The 23,280-nt window shown below is 44.7% G+C and overlaps 1 long non-coding RNA gene across 3 annotated transcripts in view; it reads left to right on the forward strand.

Annotated features, from left to right (window-relative positions):
* The window catches only part of LOC307181455, a 947,438-nt gene that overhangs the window by 806,713 nt on the left and 117,445 nt on the right, over positions 1-23,280 (forward strand). Inside the window, exon 11 of one of the 3 annotated variants that reach the window (XR_013826787.1) lies at positions 4,749-4,930. The exons of the other annotated variants lie outside the window; for them this stretch is intronic. This is a non-coding gene — a long non-coding RNA (uncharacterized lncRNA). Of the gene's footprint in view, positions 1-4,748; positions 4,931-23,280 lie in introns of those variants that run through there. 3 annotated transcript variants of the gene reach the window in all.

The following is a 23,280-nucleotide window of genomic DNA, read 5'->3' on the forward strand; positions in this document are numbered from 1 at the left end:
TACCTGAATCCACTCATTATGCTGCTACGGGCCTGATGACATAGATTTCATTGCTGAGTGATACTGCGTTGTAAGTAAATACCACAAGTTCTTTATCCATTTTTCACTTTCTGCGATATTGAACTTGTACTGTAAACGAGGTTCTTGTAAACAGAGGCGTCCCAAACTTTGGGGTGGCTGTGTCTTTTTGATTTTAATTTCACTAAGCTATAGGACCATAAGTGGCAGTGCCCTAGCCTCTGTTGCTTTGTTTTTTAGATGTTTCAGTAAACACCATACACTTCTCCCGAGTGGTTATTGGCAATTTACATCCCGCCCATCAGCATAACAAGGCTCCCAGTTCTCCATGGCCTGTCCTGCCTTTCTGGATTTTACACTTTTTTCAGATGGCCCTTTTGACCGGGGGGAAGTGAGACTTCATTGTAGTGCAGATTTCCTTTGCAAGCTTGCTTGGTTGGCCAAAAAGGGCGTATGCGTTTTTTCCTGAATATATTCAGGAAAAAACGCATACGCCCTTTTTGGCCAAGTGCATCATTGTGGACGTTCTGCCTCTTTTCCTATGCTTTCAATGCAATTCCAGTCTACCTCCTGAAATCGGTTTCCTGCAATTCTGCCCCGCTTTCAAGTCCTCTTGGCAGCCTTACTTCAGTCTATTTTTGGACGATAGCTGTCATTTATAACTCTGCAGGTTTGTGAATTACAGTGCCCCTGAGCTCCTTTCTTCAACTCGCTTTCTTGTGAGCTGGGCGCAACACCGCAGGATGGCTTCAGGCCCTAATCTGGTTCCGGCACGGCACGCTGAGCCTTTGGTTAATTCCTCTTCCTGGTGGGAAATGAGAGTTAAATTTGCCCGTCCAGACACCTCCAGCTAGTCTCTCATTGGTTCTCGCTATTCCTGTTCATCTTCCGCAGAAATTGCAAACTGGGCCAAACAGGAGGTTAAAGGGACTGACTCTCCAAGTCGGGAGAGTGTTAGTAAAGCGTCTGGAATGTTGCACCCGAGTACCAGGGGAGGAAAACTGAGACATATTTGAACACGTCTCCCGATCACATGGTTGATCATACTCTAGGTTCCACATGCATGTTTTAGCTGAAGGAAGAATACCTTAAACCTGGGTAGTTGAAACCCGTGGAATGGGTACCATGCAATATGACTTCAAAGGGTCTTCATTTGCTCACCGAACCTCTCCAATCCTATCACTGCTGCGTTTATGCCCCTGTACACATGCTTGATTCTCTTTCGGAGACATAGCAATCCATAGGTTTTAAGATACTTACAAGTCAGGTACATTCTTAGGCGTTTAATATGCGGTGTTGAGTCCATTTCGTTGAGCAAGGAGTAGCTCTTGTCTATTCCATATTTGGCTTAAGGAACTTTATCTGTGCTCATTTCAATCTCTGGTTTTATGCAGCACCCCAACTCACCTTTCCCCTTAAGCAAGCCTAAGTTGTTTTTCTAAATTTGAGACCCTGTTCTGTTCTGTAATTCAGTTCCTGTGTAGCCAAGTTTACATTCCGTGTATTACTGATATCTTATGATGTTTCTTTTTCTGTGTGACTTATTTCAGTTAGAATCATCATACGTGAATCCACTCATTGTGCTGCTAAGGGCCTGATGACACAGATTTCATTGCTGAGTGATATTGCTTTGTAAGTAAATACCACAACTTCTTTATCCATTTTTCACTTTCTGTGATGTTGAACTTGTACTGTAAACGAGGTTCTTGTAAACAGAGGCGTCCCAAACTTTGGGGTGGCTGTGTCTTTTTGATTTTAATTTCCCTAAGCTATAGGACCATAAGTGGAAGTGCCCTAGGCTCTGTTGCTTTGTTTTTTAGATGTTGCAGGAAACACCATACACTTCTCCCCAGTGTCTGTTGGCAATTTACATCCCGCCCATCAGCATAACAAGGCTCCCAGTTCTCCATGGTCTGTCCTGCCTTTCTGGATTTTACACTTTTTTCTGATGGCCCTTTTGACCGGGGGGAAGTGAGACTTTATTGTAGTGCAGATTTCCTTTGCAAGCTTGCTTGGTTGGCCAAAAAGGGCGTATGCGTGTTTTCCTGAATATATTCAGGAAAACACGCATACGCCCTTTTTGGCCAAGTGCATCACTGTGGACGTTCTGCCTCTTTTCCTATGCTTGAAATGCAATTCCTGTCTACCTCCTGAAATCGGTTTCCTGCAATTCTGCCCCGCTTTCAAGTCCTCTTGGCAGCCTTACTTCAGTATATTTTTGGACGATAGCTGTCATTTAGAAGTCTGCAGGTTTGTGAATTACAGTGCCCCTGAGCTCCTTTCTTCAACTTGCTTTCTTGTGACCTGGCCGCAACACCGCAGGATGGCTTCAGGCTCTAATCTGGTTCCGGCACGGCACGCTGAGCCTTTGGTTAATTCCTCTTCCTGGTGGGAAATGAGAGTTAAATTTGCCCGTCCAGACACCTCCAGCTAGTCTCTCATTGGTTCTCGCTATTCCTGTTCATCTTCCGCAGAAATTGCAAACTGGGCCAAACAGGAGGTTAAAGGGACTGACTCTCCAAGTCTGGAGAGTGTTAGTAAAGCGTCTGGAATGTTGCACCAGAGTACCAGGGTACGAAAACTGAGACATATTTGAACACGTCTCCCGATCACATGGTTGATCATACTCTAGGTTCCACATGCATGTTTTAGCTGAAGGAAGAATACCTTAAACCTGGGTAGTTGAAACCCGTGGAATGGGTACCATGCAATATGACTTCAAAGGGTCTTCATTTGCTCACCGAACCTCTCCAATCCTATCACTGCTGCGTTTATGCCCCTGTACACATGCTTGATTCTCTTTCGGAGACATAGCAATCCATAGGTTTTAAGATACTTACAAGTCAGGTACATTCTTAGGCGTTTAATATGCGGTGTTGAGTCCATTTCGTTGAGCAAGGAGTAGCTCTTGTCTATTCCATATTTGGCTTAAGGAACTTTATCTGTGCTCATTTCAATCTCTGGTTTTATGCAGCACCCCAACTCACCTTTCCCCTTAAGCAAGCCTAAGTTGTTTTTCTAAATTTGAGACCCTGTTCTGTTCTGTAATTCAGTTCCTGTGTAGCCAAGTTTACATTCCGTGTATTACTGATATCTTATGATGTTTCTTTTTCTGTGTGACTTATTTCAGTTAGAATCATCATACGTGAATCCACTCATTGTGCTGCTAAGGGCCTGATGACACAGATTTCATTGCTGAGTGATATTGCTTTGTAAGTAAATACCACAACTTCTTTATCCATTTTTCACTTTCTGTGATGTTGAACTTGTACTGTAAACGAGGTTCTTGTAAACAGAGGCGTCCCAAACTTTGGGGTGGCTGTGTCTTTTTGATTTTAATTTCCCTAAGCTATAGGACCATAAGTGGAAGTGCCCTAGGCTCTGTTGCTTTGTTTTTTAGATGTTGCAGGAAACACCATACACTTCTCCCCAGTGTCTGTTGGCAATTTACATCCCGCCCATCAGCATAACAAGGCTCCCAGTTCTCCATGGCCTGTCCTGCCTTTCTGGATTTTACACTTTTTTCAGATGGCCCTTTTGACCGGGGGGAAGTGAGACTTCATTGTAGTGCAGATTTCCTTTGCAAGCTTGCTTGGTTGGCCAAAAAGGGCGTATGCGTTTTTTCCTGAATATATTCAGGAAAAAACGCATACGCCCTTTTTGGCCAAGTGCATCATTGTGGACGTTCTGCCTCTTTTCCTATGCTTTCAATGCAATTTCCTATGCTTTCAATGCAATTCCAGTCTACCTCCTGAAATCGGTTTCCTGCAATTCTGCCCCGCTTTCAAGTCCTCTTGGCAGCCTTACTTCAGTCTATTTTTGGACGATAGCTGTCATTTATAACTCTGCAGGTTTGTGAATTACAGTGCCCCTGAGCTCCTTTCTTCAACTCGCTTTCTTGTGACCTGGCCGCAACACCACAGGATGGCTTCAGGCCCTAATCTGGTTCCGGCACGGCACGCTGAGCCTTTGGTTAATTCCCCTTCCTGGTGGGAAATGAGAGTTAAATTTGCCCGTCCAGACACCTCCAGCTAGTCTCTCATTGGTTCTCGCTATTCCTGTTCATCTTCCGCAGAAATTGCAAACTGGGCCAAACAGGAGGTTAAAGTGACTGACTCTCCAAGTCGGGAGAGTGTTAGTAAAGCGTCTGGAATGTTGCACCAGAGTACCAGGGTACGAAAACTGAGACATATTTGAACACGTCTCCCGATCACATGGTTGATCATACTCTAGGTTCCACATGCATGTTTTAGCTGAAGGAAGAATACCTTAAACCTGGAGAGTTGAGATCCGTGTAATGGGTACCATGCAATATGACTTCAAAGGGTCTTCATTTGCTCACCGAACCTCTCCAATCCTATCACTGCTGCGTTTATGCCCCTGTACACACGCTTGATTCTCTTTCGGAGACATAGCAATCCATAGGTTTTCAGATACTTACTAGTCAGGTACATGCTTAGGCGTTTAATATGGGGTGTTGAGTCCATTTCGTTGAGCAAGGAGTAGCTCTTGTCTATTCCATATTTGGCTTAAGGAACTTTATCTGTGCTCATTTCAATCTCTGGTTTTATGCAGCACCCCAACTCACCTTCCCCGTTAAGCAAGCGTAAGTTGGTTTTCTAAACTTGAGACACTGTTCTGTTTTGTAATTCAGTTCATGTGTAGCCAAGTTCACATTCTGTGTATTAGTGATACCTTATGATGTTTCTTTTCTGTGTGACTTATTTCAGTTCGAATCATCATACCTGAATCCACTCATTATGCTGCTACGGGCCTGATGACATAGATTTCATTGCTGAGTGATATTGCATTGTACGTAAGTACCACAAGTTCTTTATCCATTTTTCACTTTCTGCGATATTGAACTTGTGCCGTAAACGAGGTTCTTGTAAACAGAGCCGTCCCAAACTTTGGGGTGGCTGTGTCTTTTTGATTTTAATTTCCCTAAGCTATAGGACCATAAGTGGAAGTGCCCTAGGCTCTGTTGCTTTGTTTTTTAGATGTTTCAGGAAACACCATACACTTCTCCAGAGTGGCTGTTGGCAATTTACATCCCGCCCATCAGCATAAGAAGGCTCCCAGTTCTCCATGGCCTGTCGTGCCTTTCTGGATTTTACACTTTTTTCAGATGGCCCTTTTGACCGGGTGGAAGTGAGACTTCATTGTAGTGCAGATTTCCTTTGCAAGCTTGCTTGGTTGGCCAAAAAGGGCGTATGCGTTTTTTCCTGAATATATTCAGGAAAAAACGCATACGCCCTTTTTGGCCAAGTGCATCATTGTCGAGTTTCTGACTCTCTTCATATGCTTTCAATGCAATTCCAGTCTACCTCCTGAAATCGGTTTCCTGCAATTCTGCCTTGCTTTCAATGCCTCTTCATAGCCTTACCTCAATATATTTTTTAAAAATAGTTGGCCTTTATAACTCTGCAGGTTTTTGAATTGCAGTGGCCCTTAGCTCCATTTTTTAGCTCTTATTTTTGTGGTCTTGCCCCGTAACCACAGGATTCCTTGAAGCCCTATTTTTCTTCTGGGGCACCTTGCTGTGCCTTTGGTTAATTCTTCTTACTGATGTGATATTAGAGTGACATGTGCCCATTGAAACCGCTACAGCTAGTTTCTCACTGGTTCCCCCATTCCCATTCATCCTCTGCACTAACTGCAGACTGTGCGATACCAGAACTTAAAGGCATTGACTCCATGTGGGGATGTTGTTAGTAAAGCGGCTGGAATGTCGATCCGGAGCCCCAGGAGAGGAAAAATGAGGTGCGTTTTAGAAACCTTTCCCGATCATATGGTATACCAGTCGCTGGGTTTCCCAAGCATGGTTTAGCTGTAGGAAGATTCCCTTCAACCTGGAGTGTTGGGACCCTTGGACTGAGTAGCATGAAGTATTGCATTAAACTTTCGGCAGTTGCTCACCAAAGCTCACCAATCCTGTCAGCCCCAAGTGTCCAGCCTTATGTCTTATCCAGCTGTGGGTTTATATGTGGTCAATCCAGGTTGCATCACAGCCCCTGAGCGAATTTTGTAAGAATTTTTCTCTCTTTCATTGTTTCAGCGTTTTGTTTTTAAAATTTATTTCTATAATGGGGTTTAGCTCCTTTTCACTGCTGTGTTTGTGCCGCTCTGCACACACTTGATTCCCTTATGGAGATATATCAATACATGGGTTTTAAGATTCTTATTCCTCAGATATATTTCTCTGCGGTGTATAGGGTGTGTTGAGGCCTGTTCATTGAGCAAGGTGTAGATCTTGTCTAATACCTATTTGGTTTATTGAACGGTATCTGTGCTAATTTCAAACTCTGGTTTTATGCATCACCCCACCTCTCCTTTCCCCTTAAGCTGACATAAGTGTGTTTTCTAAATGTGAGACACTGTTCTGTTCTGTAATTCATTTCTTGTGCAGCCATATTTACCCTCCCTCTATAAGTGATATCTTATGATATGTTTCTTTTTCTGTTTGACTTATTTCAAGTAGTATTATCGGACCTAAATCCACTCTTTATCCTTCTACTAGCCTTATTACATTGATTTCATGGTGAAGAGATATTCCATTGTACATAAGTACCACATCTTCTTTATCCATTGTTCTCTTTCCTGGGATATTTAAGGTGTACTGAAGTTGAGGTTCTTGTAAACAGAGTAGCCCTAAACTGTGGTGTGCTTGTGTCTTGTTGATTTTTAGACTTCCCTAGATATACTCCCATGATTGGAAGTGTCCTATGCTCTGTAGCTCTGTTTTTTAGATGATTTAGGAACCACCATACACTTCTCCAGAGTGGCTCTCGGCAGTTCACACACTGCCCATCAGCGTATAAAGGCTCCCTGTTCTCCATGGCCTGTCCTGCATTTCTGGTTTTTACAATTTTTTAGGATGGCCCTTTTGACCGGTGGGAAGTGAGACTTCTTTGTTGTGCACATTTGCATTGCTTGCTTGCTTCGTTGCCCATAAAGTGCGTATGCGTTTTTTCCTGGATATAATCAGGAAAAAACGCATACGCCCTTTTGGGCCAACTGCATCATTGTCGAAATTCTGCCGCTTTTCATGTGCGTTAAAGACGAGTCCAATCTATCTCTTGAAATCTGTTTCTTGCAATTCTGTCTTGCATTCAGATCCTCTTCTTTGCCTTACCTCAACATATTTTTGGACGTTAGTTTTCATTTATAACTCTGCAGGTTTGTGAATTGCAGTGACCCTGAGCTCCATTTTTTAAGTTGCTCTTTTGTGAGCTGGCCTCAAACCCGCAGGATTGCTTCAGGCCCTATTTTGGCTCCGGCGAGGCAGGCTGAGCCTTCCTTTAATTCTTACTCTTAATGGGAAATTAGAGTGATATGTGCCCGTCCAAACCCCTACAACTCTTCTCTCATTGGTTCCCCCTCTTCCCGTTCATCCTCCTCACAATTTGCAAAATGTGTGAAACAGAAGTTTAAATGTGCTGATTCTCCAAGTGGGGAGATTCTAAGTAGCGTGGCTGGAATGGTGAACAGGAGCACCAGGAGAGGATAAATGAGGTGCATTTTAGACACATCTCCCGATCACATGGTGTACAGTCCTCTGGGTTTTCCATGCATGTTTTAGCTGTAGGAAGATCCCTTGAACCTGCAGATTTGGGACCCATTGAATGGGTACCAGGTAGTATTACTTTAAAGGGTGTGCATTTCCTCACCCAACCTCACATTTCTCTTAGCGCAAACAGTTTCCAGCCTTATGTCTCATCCTGCTGTGGGTCTAGATGTGTTCAATCCATGTTGCATCACCGTCCCTGAGGAAAAGTTGTAAGAGGTTTTCTCTGTCTCTCTGTCGTTTATTTTTTTCAATTTATTACTATATTGGTTACAGCTGATTTTCAAAGCTCTGTTTCTTGCTGCTGTACATCCACTTGATTCGCGTACAGAGAGACATCAATAAATTCTTTTTCAGATTCTTACCAGTCGTATATATTCTTTTCCGGTGACTTGAGTGTGCTGAGTGCAGTTCTTTTAGCTACCGTGTAGGCCTTGTTGATTATCAGTTTGGTATTTGGAATGGTATCTTTGCTAATTTCAACCTCCTGGATGATGCCTCACCCCTCCCCACCTTTCCCGTTTAGCAGCCTTATGCGTGTTTTCTACATATTTGACTATGTTTTTGTTTTGTAATTTATTTCATGTGTAGCCATTTTGGATTCCACCTTTAAGTGATATCTTATGATATGTGTCTTTTTCTTTTTGAATTCTGTCACTTAGAATGATCATACGTAACTCCTCCGGAGTTGTTACAACTGGCCATATTTCATTGATTTCCAGGCTGAATAATATTCCACTCTACCTAAGTACCACATCTCTATCCATTTTTTCCCTCCAGAGACATTTAAGTTATATCCTAGTCGAGGATCTTTTAAACAGAGAGGGGGTAAACATTGGGGTGCCTGTGTCCTCTCGATTTTTGTTTTTCCCAAGATATACGCCCATGAGTGCAAGTGCCCTATGCTCTGTAGCTCATTTTTTAGATGCTTTAGTAAACACAATACACTTCTCCAGAATGGCCGTTGGCAATATACATTTCCACTATAAGTCTCACAGGGCTCCCTCTTCTCGTTGCCCTGTCCTGCATTTCTGTTGTTTACGCTTTATGAGGATGGCTCTTCTGACTGATGCGAAGTGATATCTTTTGTAGTATTGACTTCCAGTGCCCACCTGTTTGGTTGGCTAAAAAAGTGTATGCCCTTTTCTTGAATATATACAGAAAAGAACGCATACACCCTTTTTGGCCAACTGCAATGTTGGCAATGTTGGCAATGTTCAGCTCCTTTTCTTGTGCTTAATGGCGAGTCCTTTCTACCTCCTCAAATCCCTTTCCTGCCATTCTCCCTTGCTTACAAGTCCTTTTCTCTGACTTTCCTCAAGACATTTTTCAGTGATGGATATTTTCAACTCTGCAGTTTTGTGAATTTTACTGCCCCTGAGTTCCATTGTTCAACTCGTGTTTATGGGAACTGGCCACAAAGCAGCGGGATTTCCTCAAGCCCTATACTGTTTCCATGGGCAACCCTAGCCTTTGGTCAATTCGTCTTCCTGATTGGAAATTAGAGTGACATGTGCCTGTCTGAACACCTAGGACTTGTCTCTCATTGTTCCTCATCCTTCCGCTTCATCCTCTGGACAAATTCCAAACTGTACGCAACAGGATGTTGACAGTGCTGACATCTCCAAGTGGGGAGACTGTTAGTAAAGACGCTGGAGGGGTGAACCCGAGCACCAGGAGATGAGGAGATGAGATGCCTTTTCCAAACTCTTCCCGATCAGACGGTATACCATCCTCTGGGTGTGACAGACATGTTTTAGCAGTAGGAAGAGTCCCATTCATGTAAGGAGAACACCAGGGCTTTTTCAAAATCAGTGTCTCCCCGAAACCCAAACTGGGGAATTTTTTAAGCTACGGCTACACATATGTTCATTAAGGGCCTTGGGAAGCAGGCAGAGTCCAAACTTTAGATGATTGAAGTCTTCAGGGTCAGAAGCACTCACCACCAGCTTCCCTTAGGCTACACTTTAACTGTCATTGATAGATGATGTCAATAAAAATATCTATTCTTTTTCAGATTATTTCCCCTTATAGGTTATTGCAAAATGTTGAGTGTAGTTCCCTGTGCTATACAGTAGTTCCTTGTTGATGATCTATTTTATACATAGCAGTGTGTATGTGTTCATTCCAAACTGTTAATTGATCCCTCCTCCCACCTTTCCCCTTTGGTAATAATAAATTATAAGATTTTATACTTCTCAGAAATGGGGGAGCTGAAAGAGAGGTATCATTTTCAATGGAAAAGCATTTAAAACAAGATTGAAGGTTTAACCAAGATTATTAGCTGTACATCCTTGGAAAGAAATCACTTCGTTTCTCTAATATTGACCTGACAAATAAGACAAACCTTTTCACTGAACTTGCTTATAAAAAGTGATGGAAATATCAAATGGAAGTGTTAAAAACATCTTATTTTACCCGAGCCTTATACACTGTTCTATGTTAACTACAGTTTGGCTCACACATCTGTTCATTGAGGTTACAATAGTCTCAATTTCTGTTACTGATCCTCCAGAGTGGACCCCAACAAGTGTCCCCCTGCCCAGTGTCATTGGGGCCAACAGATCGAGACTGAGTTTGGTTCACAAGCAAAGGAAACTTTATATTTTGATCAGAGAATGGAGAGGTGAGAGCATGCACTACCCCATGGGCTGTGGGCTGGGCTGCTGTGTAGAGATCCTGTCAGAGTCAGTGGGAGGGAGGGAGGCGGCGGAGCTCTCGAGGGCCGGGTTGGCTGTAGCTCAGGCTCTATATCGTGGAGTCTGCACTGGGCCCCAGGAGCTGAGGTGTCGACCCAGCCATTCTGCACTAGGAAATCTGGTCTGAAGTGCCGGGTGTGGAACCTCTGCATGCGGGACCCTAGGAGCACGTGAAATTAGACAAAGCACAAAGGATAAAAAAGGTTAGACTTGACTTTATTGCCCAGATTCTATTTTTATCTCCCAGGGATTTTTAATGGGCTTTGCTGGGGACAAACCCCTCCTCTGCCTTTTGTCCCGTTCCTCATTCTTGGAGTGCTGAGGGTGCAGACCCTTCTTCTGTAACTGCTGAGTGCTGAGTTGGGAGCCCTCATACCCTGGGGCGAGGGTCAGAGCTTCTCCCCAGCAGCCTCCCGGTGACGTTGATTGTCCCCAGGACCCCTGCCTCCCTGCTCGTCCACCTGAGCACCAGCATTGGAAGTGTTATAGATTCTAATGACCTTTAAGGGTCCAGGAAAGAGATGTGCAGAGACGCTGTGGGGGCCGGTTTCACCCCGCCCCACATTTGTTCGGCCACCTTAGGCTGACCGTCTCTGCCAGCCTAGATGCTCTGACCAGTAGTCTGCGCTTTCTTCAGTTAGGCCCCTGAATTAACGTACAAACAGCACCGGGTGTCAGAGCCCTGCCCGCTCAACTCCCAGACAGTCCAGGGTCAGTGGTGACCAAGGACCATGATGGCTACTGAGTCAACAGCCTTTTGAAGTAAACAGGAGTCCAGCCGGTCTTATTGGCCACCATCATCACGGTGTCTGTAGGCTTTTCTATGGTGACAGTGTGGTATACTGTTCCCCCGCCAAGATTATTAGCTCCCCTCTGGGTGCAGTAAGTCCTGCAAGCAGTAGTCTACTCTTTTGGGACACACTCTTGTTGTTTTATGAGAGAAACTCCAGGTCAAGTGATGTTCACACGAGTCGTCATGGTGCCCTGTTGCCCCCGGTTATCTCTCTGGATGTTGGAGTTGGAGGGCCTCCTCACTCGAGGTCGGTGTGCCCACGGAGCGAACCCTGCAACTTCAGGGCATGGTTGGTGGTTAGGATCACCACGTGGGGTCCTTTTCCCTTAGGAGGGAGGTGGCCTTTTGGGCTGCTGATTTCCAGGTTTTTAGATACCGCCAGTATCTTGGCCAGATGTGGCAGTGGGCCAAGCCCCTTAGTGACCGTAGTTTATCCTACCTGGATGGCATTCTTGCATTGTTCCATTTCAAGCGGTCCCAGTTTTTGCACTAATTCTCCAATGGCGATTCACCTTTCACCGGGAATGTAAAGGTCAAAGGGTTTAGCTAAATTAGGGAGTTCCAGGGCAAGGGTCTGAATTGACTGCTCTTTCCATTCTTGAAAGGCCACTTCTGGATTCTATTCAAAAGGATCATCATCTTTTCCTTTCAGTGTTTCATATAGAGGCCCAGCTAGTAGACTGTAGTTAGGGATCCAGAAGCAGCAAACCCTGGCCTCCCCAGGAACCCCTAAGCTGTCTTCTAGTTTTAGAAAGGGGTAAGGCTGAAAATGGTTTCTTCCCTTTCCTGGGATGGGCTTCTCTGACCTTCTGTGAGAATGAAGCCCAGGCAGGTCACCGCAGTCTGTGATATTTGAGCTTTTTCTTGGACAACTTCTATCCTTTATTGGCTTGGTAGTTCAGAGGCCTCCTTAGTAGGGCTGGTGATCAGAATGTCGTCTGCATATTGAAGGAGGGTTTCCTTTTCCAGAGGTAGAACTTTTAGGTCTTTAGCTAAGCTTTCCCCAAAGATGGTGTGGGAATTTTTGCACCCTTGGGGCCAGACGGCCCGGAAGTATTGTTTTAGTTGTATGTGGAGTCCTGCCACTCACAAGCCAAAATTTCTTGTGACTCTGGGACTAATGGAATACAAAAGAAGGCATCATTGAAGACTAATACAGAATACCATGTCCTGGTGGTTGGTAGAATGACCAGCAGGGTGTAGGAATTAGGAGCAACTGGAGGTATATCCTCGGTGGCTTCACTGACTGTCCTGACATCCTTTACCAGGTCCCCAGCAGCCCATGGGGCTCTCGTGGTCAGACCAATCCCAGAATATGGAGCTCACCTGGGCAGGTACCCCACCCCCACCCCAGCCCACGGGGCTCTCGTGGTCAGGCCCCTCCCAGGATACAGAGCTACCCTTGCAGGTACCGTGGCAGGGCTGGGCACACAGGAACCGTGCACATAGCCCTCATTGCAGAGCACCCCCAGCTCACGTGTCGCTCAGAGCTGACACAGAGCACCTCAGAGCAGGACTTGAACTAACAAACAGCAGCTGCGACAGGTCTGTGACCCTGGGCATCACTCCGTGAGGCCTCCCTCCACCTGGTCTTCCAGAGACTTCCACTGCACCCGGGGCACCAGGCCTCTGTCTCCAACCACCACCCACCCCTCCTCTGCCTGACTCCTGGGTTCCTCTCATTAGGAGAGGGTTTTCTTGAAGTTGTCTCCCACTCATGGGCCAGATAAAATGATTAGAAAACAAGCCAAAGCTGCAGCCCCTTGTCTATCCTGACTCTCAGGAGCCCACACCTGTTCCTTGGACCTGGCCGGTTCAGCAAGTTCCATTTTCTGCAACTGTGAGCCCCTGAGGGGTGATGATTGGCTGACCTGGGCAGCCTTACCGTGCCGGCCAGCCCTCCCCAGGTGTGCCTGGGTTGAGATCAATATAAATACCACTCCAGGCAGCAAGAGCCCCTGCAGCCGTGCCTGACGCCATTTTCTCTGCCCTGTCAGCAGTCTCGGGGCTGGGCTGGTGGGAGGGAGTGAGAGGCCACGGCTTTGTGGGTGGCCCAGTGTGAGTGGGGCTCTGCTGGACTTTCTGCAGCAGTTGCCAGGCTGCCACCTGCTAAAGAAGAGGATGTGTCACCCATACCTGCTGCTGGAATTTCTCCCTGGGCAGAGGTGAGGAAGGAAAAAAGCAGTGGGGGCAGGGACAGGACGGGTATCTCAGGCAGGGAAATGGAAATCTTCCAGAAGAGCACCCAGGGCCAGGACCATCCTGGCTGGCCTGCAGGCACCAAGTCGGCCGGCATGCTGTCACTCGTGTGGCTCTATGGCCCTTCCTCTAGGCTTTCAAGTCCTTGTATATATTCAGGTGTTTTACCTGGGACGGGTGGGAATAGTTCAGCAGCAACTGGCCTGGGGCTCAGCTCACGTTTACTCACAGATGCCTCGGCACGGTGCCCCAGCTTTGCAATGAGGACGCTTGTTGCGTGGGGGCTGCTGGCTGAATGGGAGACGATTCCCCACCACTGACCAACTTCAGAATTGTTTACAACTGGAGCAAGTGCCCTGATACGGTTTTCCTCTGTGTAACTGGTGGGTTCTGTGTTTTTTTTCTCTTTTTCGTTTTTGGTTCAAGGTAGATTTTATTCCTCTTTTTTGTATTTACAGATATAAGCATGGAAATAATTTATTCATATAAATACATGTATGTGCAGGGAATAATTGTTTTTTCTGTTTTATTTTTTAAATTTTACTTCTTTTTAATTTTGAATTTTATTTTATATTTTTATACAGCAGGTTCTTATTGGTTATCTATTTTATACATATAAATGTATACATGCCAATCCCAGTCTCTCAACTCCTCCCACCACCACCCCCCCAACAGCTTTCCCCCCTTGTTGTCCATACGTTTGTTGTCTACATCTGTTGCTCTATTTATGCCTTGCAAAATGGTTAATCTGTACAGTTTTTCTAGGTTCCACATATATGCATGAATATACAAGATTTGTTTTTCTCTTTCTGACTTACTTCACTCTGTATGACAGTCTCTAGATCCATCGACGTCTCTACAAATGACCCAATTTCATTCCTTTTCATGGCTTAGTAATATTCCATTTTATATATGTACCACAGCTTTATGCATTCGTCTGTCTGTGGGCATTTAGGTTGCTTGCATTACCTCGATATTGTAGATAGTGATGCAATGAACATTGCGGTGAATGACTCTTTTTGATTTATGGTTTTGTCTGGGTATATGTCCAGTACTGGGATTGCTGTATCATATGGTAATTCTATTGTTAGTTTCTTAAGAAATTCCATATTGTTCTCCATAATGACTGTATCAATTTATATTCCCAACAATAGTGGAAGAGGGTTCCTTTTCTCCACACCCTTTCCAGCATTTTTTGTTTGTAGATTTTCAATGATGCCTATTCTACCAGGTGTGAGGTGATACCTCATTGTTGAATCCATTTCGTTGAGCAAGGGGTAGCTCTTGTCTATTACATATTTGGCTTATGGAATGGTATCTGTGCTAATTTCAAACTCTGCTTTTATGCAGCACCCCAACTCACCTTCCCCCTTAAGCAGGCATAAGTTGGTTTTCTAAACTTGAGACCCTGTTCTGTTTTGTAATTCAGTTCATGTGTAGCCAAGTTCACATTCCATGTATTAGTGATACCTTATGATGTTTCTTTTTCTGTGTGACTTATTTCACTTAGAATCATCGTGCCTCAATGCACTCATTATGCTGGTACGGGCCTGGTGACATAGACTTCATTGCTGAGTGGTATTCTGTTGTACAGAAGTACCGCAACTTCTTTATCCATTATTTGCTCTCTGGGATATTTAACTTGTGCCGTAGAAGAGATTCCTGTAAAAAGAGCCGTCCCAAATTTTGGGGTTGCTGTGTCTTTTTGATATTAATTTCCCTAAGCTATAGGACCATAAGTGGAAGTGCCCTAGGCTCTGTTGCTTTGTTTTTTAGATGTTTCAGGAAACACCATACACTTCTCCCGAGTGTCTGTTGGCAATTTACATCCCGCCCATCAGCATAACAAGGCTCCCAGTTCTCCATGGCCTGTCCTGCCTTTCTGGATTTTACACTTTATTCTGATGGCCCTTTTGACCGGGGGGAAGTGAGACTTCATTGTAGTGCAGATTTCCTTTGCAAGCTTGCTTGGTTGGCCAAAAAGGGCGTATGCGTTTTTTCCTGAATATATTCAGGAAAAAACGCATATGCCCTTTTGGCAAAGTGCATCATTGTGGACGTTCTTCCTCTTTTCCTATGCTTTCAATGCAATTCCAGTCTACCTCCTGAAATCGGTATCCTGCAATTCTGCCCCGCTTTCAAGTCCTCTTGGCAGCCTTACTTCAGTATATTTTTGGACGATAGCTGTCATTTATAACTCTGCAGGTTTGTGAATTACAGAGACCCTGAGCTCCTTTCTTCAACTCGCTTTCTTTTGAGCTGGCCGCAACACCGCAGGATGGCTTCAGGCCCTAATCTGGTTCCGGCACGGCATGCTGAGCCTTTGGTTATTTCCTCTTCCTGGTGGGAAATGAGAGTTAAATTTGCCCGTCCAGACACCTCCAGCTAGTCTCTCATTGGTTCTCCCTATTCCTGTTCATCTTCCGCAGAAATTGCAAACTGGGCCAAACAGGAGGTTAAAGGCGCTGACTCTCCAAGTTGGGAGAGTGTTAGTAAAGGGTCTGGAATGTTGCACCCGAGTACCAGGGGAGGAAAACTGAGACATATTTGAACACGTCTCCCGTTCACACGGTTGATCATACTCGGGGTTCCACATGCATGTTTTAGCTGAAGGAAGAATACCTTAAACCTGGAGAGTTGAGACCCGTGGAATGGGTACCATGCAATATGACTTCAAAGGGTCTTCATTTGCTCACCGAACCTCTCCAATCCTATCACTGCTGCGTTTATGCCCCTGTACACATGCTTGATTCTCTTTCGGAGACATAGCAATCCATAGGTTTTAAGATACTTACTAGTCAGGTACATTCTTAGGCGTTTAATATGGGGTGTTGAGTCCATTTCGTTGAGCAAGGAGTAGCTCTTGTCTATTCCATATTTGGCTTAAGGAACTTTATCTGTGCTCATTTCAATCTCTGGTTTTATGCAGCACCCCAACTCACCTTCCCCGTTAAGCAAGCGTAAGTTGGTTTTCTAAACTTGAGACACTGTTCTGTTTTGTAATTCAGTTCATGTGTAGCCAAGTTCACATTCTGTGTATTAGTGATACCTTATGATGTTTCTTTTCTGTGTGACTTATTTCAGTTCGAATCATCATACCTGAATCCACTCATTATGCTGCTACGGGCCTGATGACATAGATTTCATTGCTGAGTGATATTGCATTGTACGTAAGTACCACAAGTTCTTTATCCATTTTTCACTTTCTGCGATATTGAACTTGTGCCGTAAACGAGGTTCTTGTAAACAGAGCCGTCCCAAACTTTGGGGTGGCTGTGTCTTTTTGATTTTAATTTCCCTAAGCTATAGGACCATAAGTGGAAGTGCCCTAGGCTCTGTTGCTTTGTTTTTTAGATGTTTCAGGAAACACCATACACTTCTCCAGAGTGGCTGTTGGCAATTTACATCCCGCCCATCAGCATAAGAAGGCTCCCAGTTCTCCATGGCCTGTCGTGCCTTTCTGGATTTTACACTTTTTTCAGATGGCCCTTTTGACCGGGTGGAAGTGAGACTTCATTGTAGTGCAGATTTCCTTTGCAAGCTTGCTTGGTTGGCCAAAAAGGGCGTATGCGTGTTTTCCTGAATATATTCAGGAAAAAACGCATACGCCCTTTTTGGCCAAGTGCATCATTGTCGAGTTTCTGACTCTCTTCATATGCTTTCAATGCAATTCCAGTCTACCTCCTGAAATCGGTTTCCTGCAATTCTGCCTTGCTTTCAATGCCTCTTCATAGCCTTACCTCAATATATTTTTTAAAAATAGTTGGCCTTTATAACTCTGCAGGTTTTTGAATTGCAGTGGCCCTTAGCTCCATTTTTTAGCTCTTATTTTTGTGGTCTTGCCCCGTAACCACAGGATTCCTTGAAGCCCTATTTTTCTTCTGGGGCACCTTGCTGTGCCTTTGGTTAATTCTTCTTACTGATGTGATATTAGAGTGACATGTGCCCATTGAAACCGCTACAGCTAGTTTCTCACTGGTTCCCCCATTCCCATTCATCCTCTGCACTAACTGCAGACTGTGCGATACCAGAACTTAAAGGCATTGACTCCATGTGGGGATGTTGTTAGTAAAGCGGCTGGAATGTCGATCCGGAGCCCCAGGAGAGGAAAAATGAGGTGCGTTTTAGAAACCTTTCCCGATCATATGGTATACCAGTCGCTGGGTTTCCCAAGCATGGTTTAGCTGTAGGAAGATTCCCTTCAACCTGGAGTGTTGGGACCCTTGGACTGAGTAGCATGAAGTATTGCATTAAACTTTCGGCAGTTGCTCACCAAAGCTCACCAATCCTGTCAGCCCCAAGTGTCCAGCCTTATGTCTTATCCAGCTGTGGGTTTATATGTGGTCAATCCAGGTTGCATCACAGCCCCTGAGCGAATTTTGTAAGAATTTTTCTCTCTTTCATTGTTTCAGCGTTTTGTTTTTAAAATTTATTTCTATAATGGGGTTTAGCTCCTTTTCACTGCTGTGTTTGTGCCGCTCTGCACACACTTGATTCCCTTATGGAGATATATCAATACATGGGTTTTAAGATTCTTATTCCTCAGATATATTTCTCTGCGGTGTATAGGGTGTGTTGAGGCCTGTTCATTGAGCAAGGTGTAGATCTTGTCTAATACCTATTTGGTTTATTGAACGGTATCTGTGCTAATTTCAAACTCTGGTTTTATGCATCACCCCACCTCTCCTTTCCCCTTAAGCTGACATAAGTGTGTTTTCTAAATGTGAGACACTGTTCTGTTCTGTAATTCATTTCTTGTGCAGCCATATTTACCCTCCCTCTATAAGTGATATCTTATGATATGTTTCTTTTTCTGTTTGACTTATTTCAAGTAGTATTATCGGACCTAAATCCACTCTTTATCCTTCTACTAGCCTTATTACATTGATTTCATGGTGAAGAGATATTCCATTGTACATAAGTACCACATCTTCTTTATCCATTGTTCTCTTTCCTGGGATATTTAAGGTGTACTGAAGTTGAGGTTCTTGTAAACAGAGTAGCCCTAAACTGTGGTGTGCTTGTGTCTTGTTGATTTTTAGACTTCCCTAGATATACTCCCATGATTGGAAGTGTCCTATGCTCTGTAGCTCTGTTTTTTAGATGATTTAGGAACCACCATACACTTCTCCAGAGTGGCTCTCGGCAGTTCACACACTGCCCATCAGCGTATAAAGGCTCCCTGTTCTCCATGGCCTGTCCTGCATTTCTGGTTTTTACAATTTTTTAGGATGGCCCTTTTGACCGGTGGGAAGTGAGACTTCTTTGTTGTGCACATTTGCATTGCTTGCTTGCTTCGTTGCCCATAAAGTGCGTATGCGTTTTTTCCTGGATATAATCAGGAAAAAACGCATACGCCCTTTTGGGCCAACTGCATCATTGTCGAAATTCTGCCGCTTTTCATGTGCGTTAAAGACGAGTCCAATCTATCTCTTGAAATCTGTTTCTTGCAATTCTGTCTTGCATTCAGATCCTCTTCTTTGCCTTACCTCAACATATTTTTGGACGTTAGTTTTCATTTATAACTCTGCAGGTTTGTGAATTGCAGTGACCCTGAGCTCCATTTTTTAAGTTGCTCTTTTGTGAGCTGGCCTCAAACCCGCAGGATTGCTTCAGGCCCTATTTTGGCTCCGGCGAGGCAGGCTGAGCCTTCCTTTAATTCTTACTCTTAATGGGAAATTAGAGTGATATGTGCCCGTCCAAACCCCTACAACTCTTCTCTCATTGGTTCCCCCTCTTCCCGTTCATCCTCCTCACAATTTGCAAAATGTGTGAAACAGAAGTTTAAATGTGCTGATTCTCCAAGTGGGGAGATTCTAAGTAGCGTGGCTGGAATGGTGAACAGGAGCACCAGGAGAGGATAAATGAGGTGCATTTTAGACACATCTCCCGATCACATGGTGTACAGTCCTCTGGGTTTTCCATGCATGTTTTAGCTGTAGGAAGATCCCTTGAACCTGCAGATTTGGGACCCATTGAATGGGTACCAGGTAGTATTACTTTAAAGGGTGTGCATTTCCTCACCCAACCTCACATTTCTCTTAGCGCAAACAGTTTCCAGCCTTATGTCTCATCCTGCTGTGGGTCTAGATGTGTTCAATCCATGTTGCATCACCGTCCCTGAGGAAAAGTTGTAAGAGGTTTTCTCTGTCTCTCTGTCGTTTATTTTTTTCAATTTATTACTATATTGGTTACAGCTGATTTTCAAAGCTCTGTTTCTTGCTGCTGTACATCCACTTGATTCACGTACAGAGAGACATCAATAAATTCTTTTTCAGATTCTTACCAGTCGTATATATTCTTTTCCGGTGACTTGAGTGTGCTGAGTGCAGTTCTTTTAGCTACCGTGTAGGCCTTGTTGATTATCAGTTTGGTATTTGGAATGGTATCTTTGCTAATTTCAACCTCCTGGATGATGCCTCACCCCTCCCCACCTTTCCCGTTTAGCAGCCTTATGCGTGTTTTCTACATATTTGACTATGTTTTTGTTTTGTAATTTATTTCATGTGTAGCCATTTTGGATTCCACCTTTAAGTGATATCTTATGATATGTGTCTTTTTCTTTTTGAATTCTGTCACTTAGAATGATCATACGTAACTCCTCCGGAGTTGTTACAACTGGCCATATTTCATTGATTTCCAGGCTGAATAATATTCCACTCTACCTAAGTACCACATCTCTATCCATTTTTTCCCTCCAGAGACATTTAAGTTATATCCTAGTCGAGGATCTTTTAAACAGAGAGGGGGTAAACATTGGGGTGCCTGTGTCCTCTCGATTTTTGTTTTGCCCAAGATATACGCCCATGCGTGCAAGTGCCCTATGCTCTGTAGCTCATTTTTTAGATGCTTTAGTAAACACAATACACTTCTCCAGAATGGCCGTTGGCAATATACATTTCCACTATAAGTCTCACAGGGCTCCCTCTTCTCGTTGCCCTGTCCTGCATTTCTGTTGTTTACGCTTTATGAGGATGGCTCTTCTGACTGATGCGAAGTGATATCTTTTGTAGTATTGACTTCCAGTGCCCACCTGTTTGGTTGGCTAAAAAAGTGTATGCCCTTTTCTTGAATATATACAGAAAAGAACGCATACACCCTTTTTGGCCAACTGCAATGTTGGCAATGTTGGCAATGTTCAGCTCCTTTTCTTGTGCTTAATGGCGAGTCCTTTCTACCTCCTCAAATCCCTTTCCTGCCATTCTCCCTTGCTTACAAGTCCTTTTCTCTGACTTTCCTCAAGACATTTTTCAGTGATGGATATTTTCAACTCTGCAGTTTTGTGAATTTTACTGCCCCTGAGTTCCATTGTTCAACTCGTGTTTATGGGAACTGGCCACAAAGCAGCGGGATTTCCTCAAGCCCTATACTGTTTCCATGGGCAACCCTAGCCTTTGGTCAATTCGTCTTCCTGATTGGAAATTAGAGTGACATGTGCCTGTCTGAACACCTAGGACTTGTCTCTCATTGTTCCTCATCCTTCCGCTTCATCCTCTGGACAAATTCCAAACTGTACGCAACAGGATGTTGACAGTGCTGACATCTCCAAGTGGGGAGACTGTTAGTAAAGACGCTGGAGGGGTGAACCCGAGCACCAGGAGATGAGGAGATGAGATGCCTTTTCCAAACTCTTCCCGATCAGACGGTATACCATCCTCTGGGTGTGACAGACATGTTTTAGCAGTAGGAAGAGTCCCATTCATGTAAGGAGAACACCAGGGCTTTTTCAAAATCAGTGTCTCCCCGAAACCCAAACTGGGGAATTTTTTAAGCTACGGCTACACATATGTTCATTAAGGGCCTTGGGAAGCAGGCAGAGTCCAAACTTTAGATGATTGAAGTCTTCAGGGTCAGAAGCACTCACCACCAGCTTCCCTTAGGCTACACTTTAACTGTCATTGATAGATGATGTCAATAAAAATATCTATTCTTTTTCAGATTATTTCCCCTTATAGGTTATTGCAAAATGTTGAGTGTAGTTCCCTGTGCTATACAGTAGTTCCTTGTTGATGATCTATTTTATACATAGCAGTGTGTATGTGTTCATTCCAAACTGTTAATTGATCCCTCCTCCCACCTTTCCCCTTTGGTAATAATAAATTATAAGATTTTATACTTCTCAGAAATGGGGGAGCTGAAAGAGAGGTATCATTTTCAATGGAAAAGCATTTAAAACAAGATTGAAGGTTTAACCAAGATTATTAGCTGTACATCCTTGGAAAGAAATCACTTCGTTTCTCTAATATTGACCTGACAAATAAGACAAACCTTTTCACTGAACTTGCTTATAAAAAGTGATGGAAATATCAAATGGAAGTGTTAAAAACATCTTATTTTACCCGAGCCTTATACACTGTTCTATGTTAACTACAGTTTGGCTCACACATCTGTTCATTGAGGTTACAATAGTCTCAATTTCTGTTACTGATCCTCCAGAGTGGACCCCAACAAGTGTCCCCCTGCCCAGTGTCATTGGGGCCAACAGATCGAGACTGAGTTTGGTTCACAAGCAAAGGAAACTTTATATTTTGATCAGAGAATGGAGAGGTGAGAGCATGCACTACCCCATGGGCTGTGGGCTGGGCTGCTGTGTAGAGATCCTGTCAGAGTCAGTGGGAGGGAGGGAGGCGGCGGAGCTCTCGAGGGCCGGGTTGGCTGTAGCTCAGGCTCTATATCGTGGAGTCTGCACTGGGCCCCAGGAGCTGAGGTGTCGACCCAGCCATTCTGCACTAGGAAATCTGGTCTGAAGTGCCGGGTGTGGAACCTCTGCATGCGGGACCCTAGGAGCACGTGAAATTAGACAAAGCACAAAGGATAAAAAAGGTTAGACTTGACTTTATTGCCCAGATTCTATTTTTATCTCCCAGGGATTTTTAATGGGCTTTGCTGGGGACAAACCCCTCCTCTGCCTTTTGTCCCGTTCCTCATTCTTGGAGTGCTGAGGGTGCAGACCCTTCTTCTGTAACTGCTGAGTGCTGAGTTGGGAGCCCTCATACCCTGGGGCGAGGGTCAGAGCTTCTCCCCAGCAGCCTCCCGGTGACGTTGATTGTCCCCAGGACCCCTGCCTCCCTGCTCGTCCACCTGAGCACCAGCATTGGAAGTGTTATAGATTCTAATGACCTTTAAGGGTCCAGGAAAGAGATGTGCAGAGACGCTGTGGGGGCCGGTTTCACCCCGCCCCACATTTGTTCGGCCACCTTAGGCTGACCGTCTCTGCCAGCCTAGATGCTCTGACCAGTAGTCTGCGCTTTCTTCAGTTAGGCCCCTGAATTAACGTACAAACAGCACCGGGTGTCAGAGCCCTGCCCGCTCAACTCCCAGACAGTCCAGGGTCAGTGGTGACCAAGGACCATGATGGCTACTGAGTCAACAGCCTTTTGAAGTAAACAGGAGTCCAGCCGGTCTTATTGGCCACCATCATCACGGTGTCTGTAGGCTTTTCTATGGTGACAGTGTGGTATACTGTTCCCCCGCCAAGATTATTAGCTCCCCTCTGGGTGCAGTAAGTCCTGCAAGCAGTAGTCTACTCTTTTGGGACACACTCTTGTTGTTTTATGAGAGAAACTCCAGGTCAAGTGATGTTCACACGAGTCGTCATGGTGCCCTGTTGCCCCCGGTTATCTCTCTGGATGTTGGAGTTGGAGGGCCTCCTCACTCGAGGTCGGTGTGCCCACGGAGCGAACCCTGCAACTTCAGGGCATGGTTGGTGGTTAGGATCACCACGTGGGGTCCTTTTCCCTTAGGAGGGAGGTGGCCTTTTGGGCTGCTGATTTCCAGGTTTTTAGATACCGCCAGTATCTTGGCCAGATGTGGCAGTGGGCCAAGCCCCTTAGTGACCGTAGTTTATCCTACCTGGATGGCATTCTTGCATTGTTCCATTTCAAGCGGTCCCAGTTTTTGCACTAATTCTCCAATGGCGATTCACCTTTCACCGGGAATGTAAAGGTCAAAGGGTTTAGCTAAATTAGGGAGTTCCAGGGCAAGGGTCTGAATTGACTGCTCTT

The sequence above is a fragment of the Stenella coeruleoalba genome, assembly GCF_951394435.1.
Source record: "Stenella coeruleoalba genome assembly, contig: scaffold_111, whole genome shotgun sequence".
Taxonomy (NCBI): Eukaryota; Metazoa; Chordata; class Mammalia; order Artiodactyla; family Delphinidae; genus Stenella; species Stenella coeruleoalba.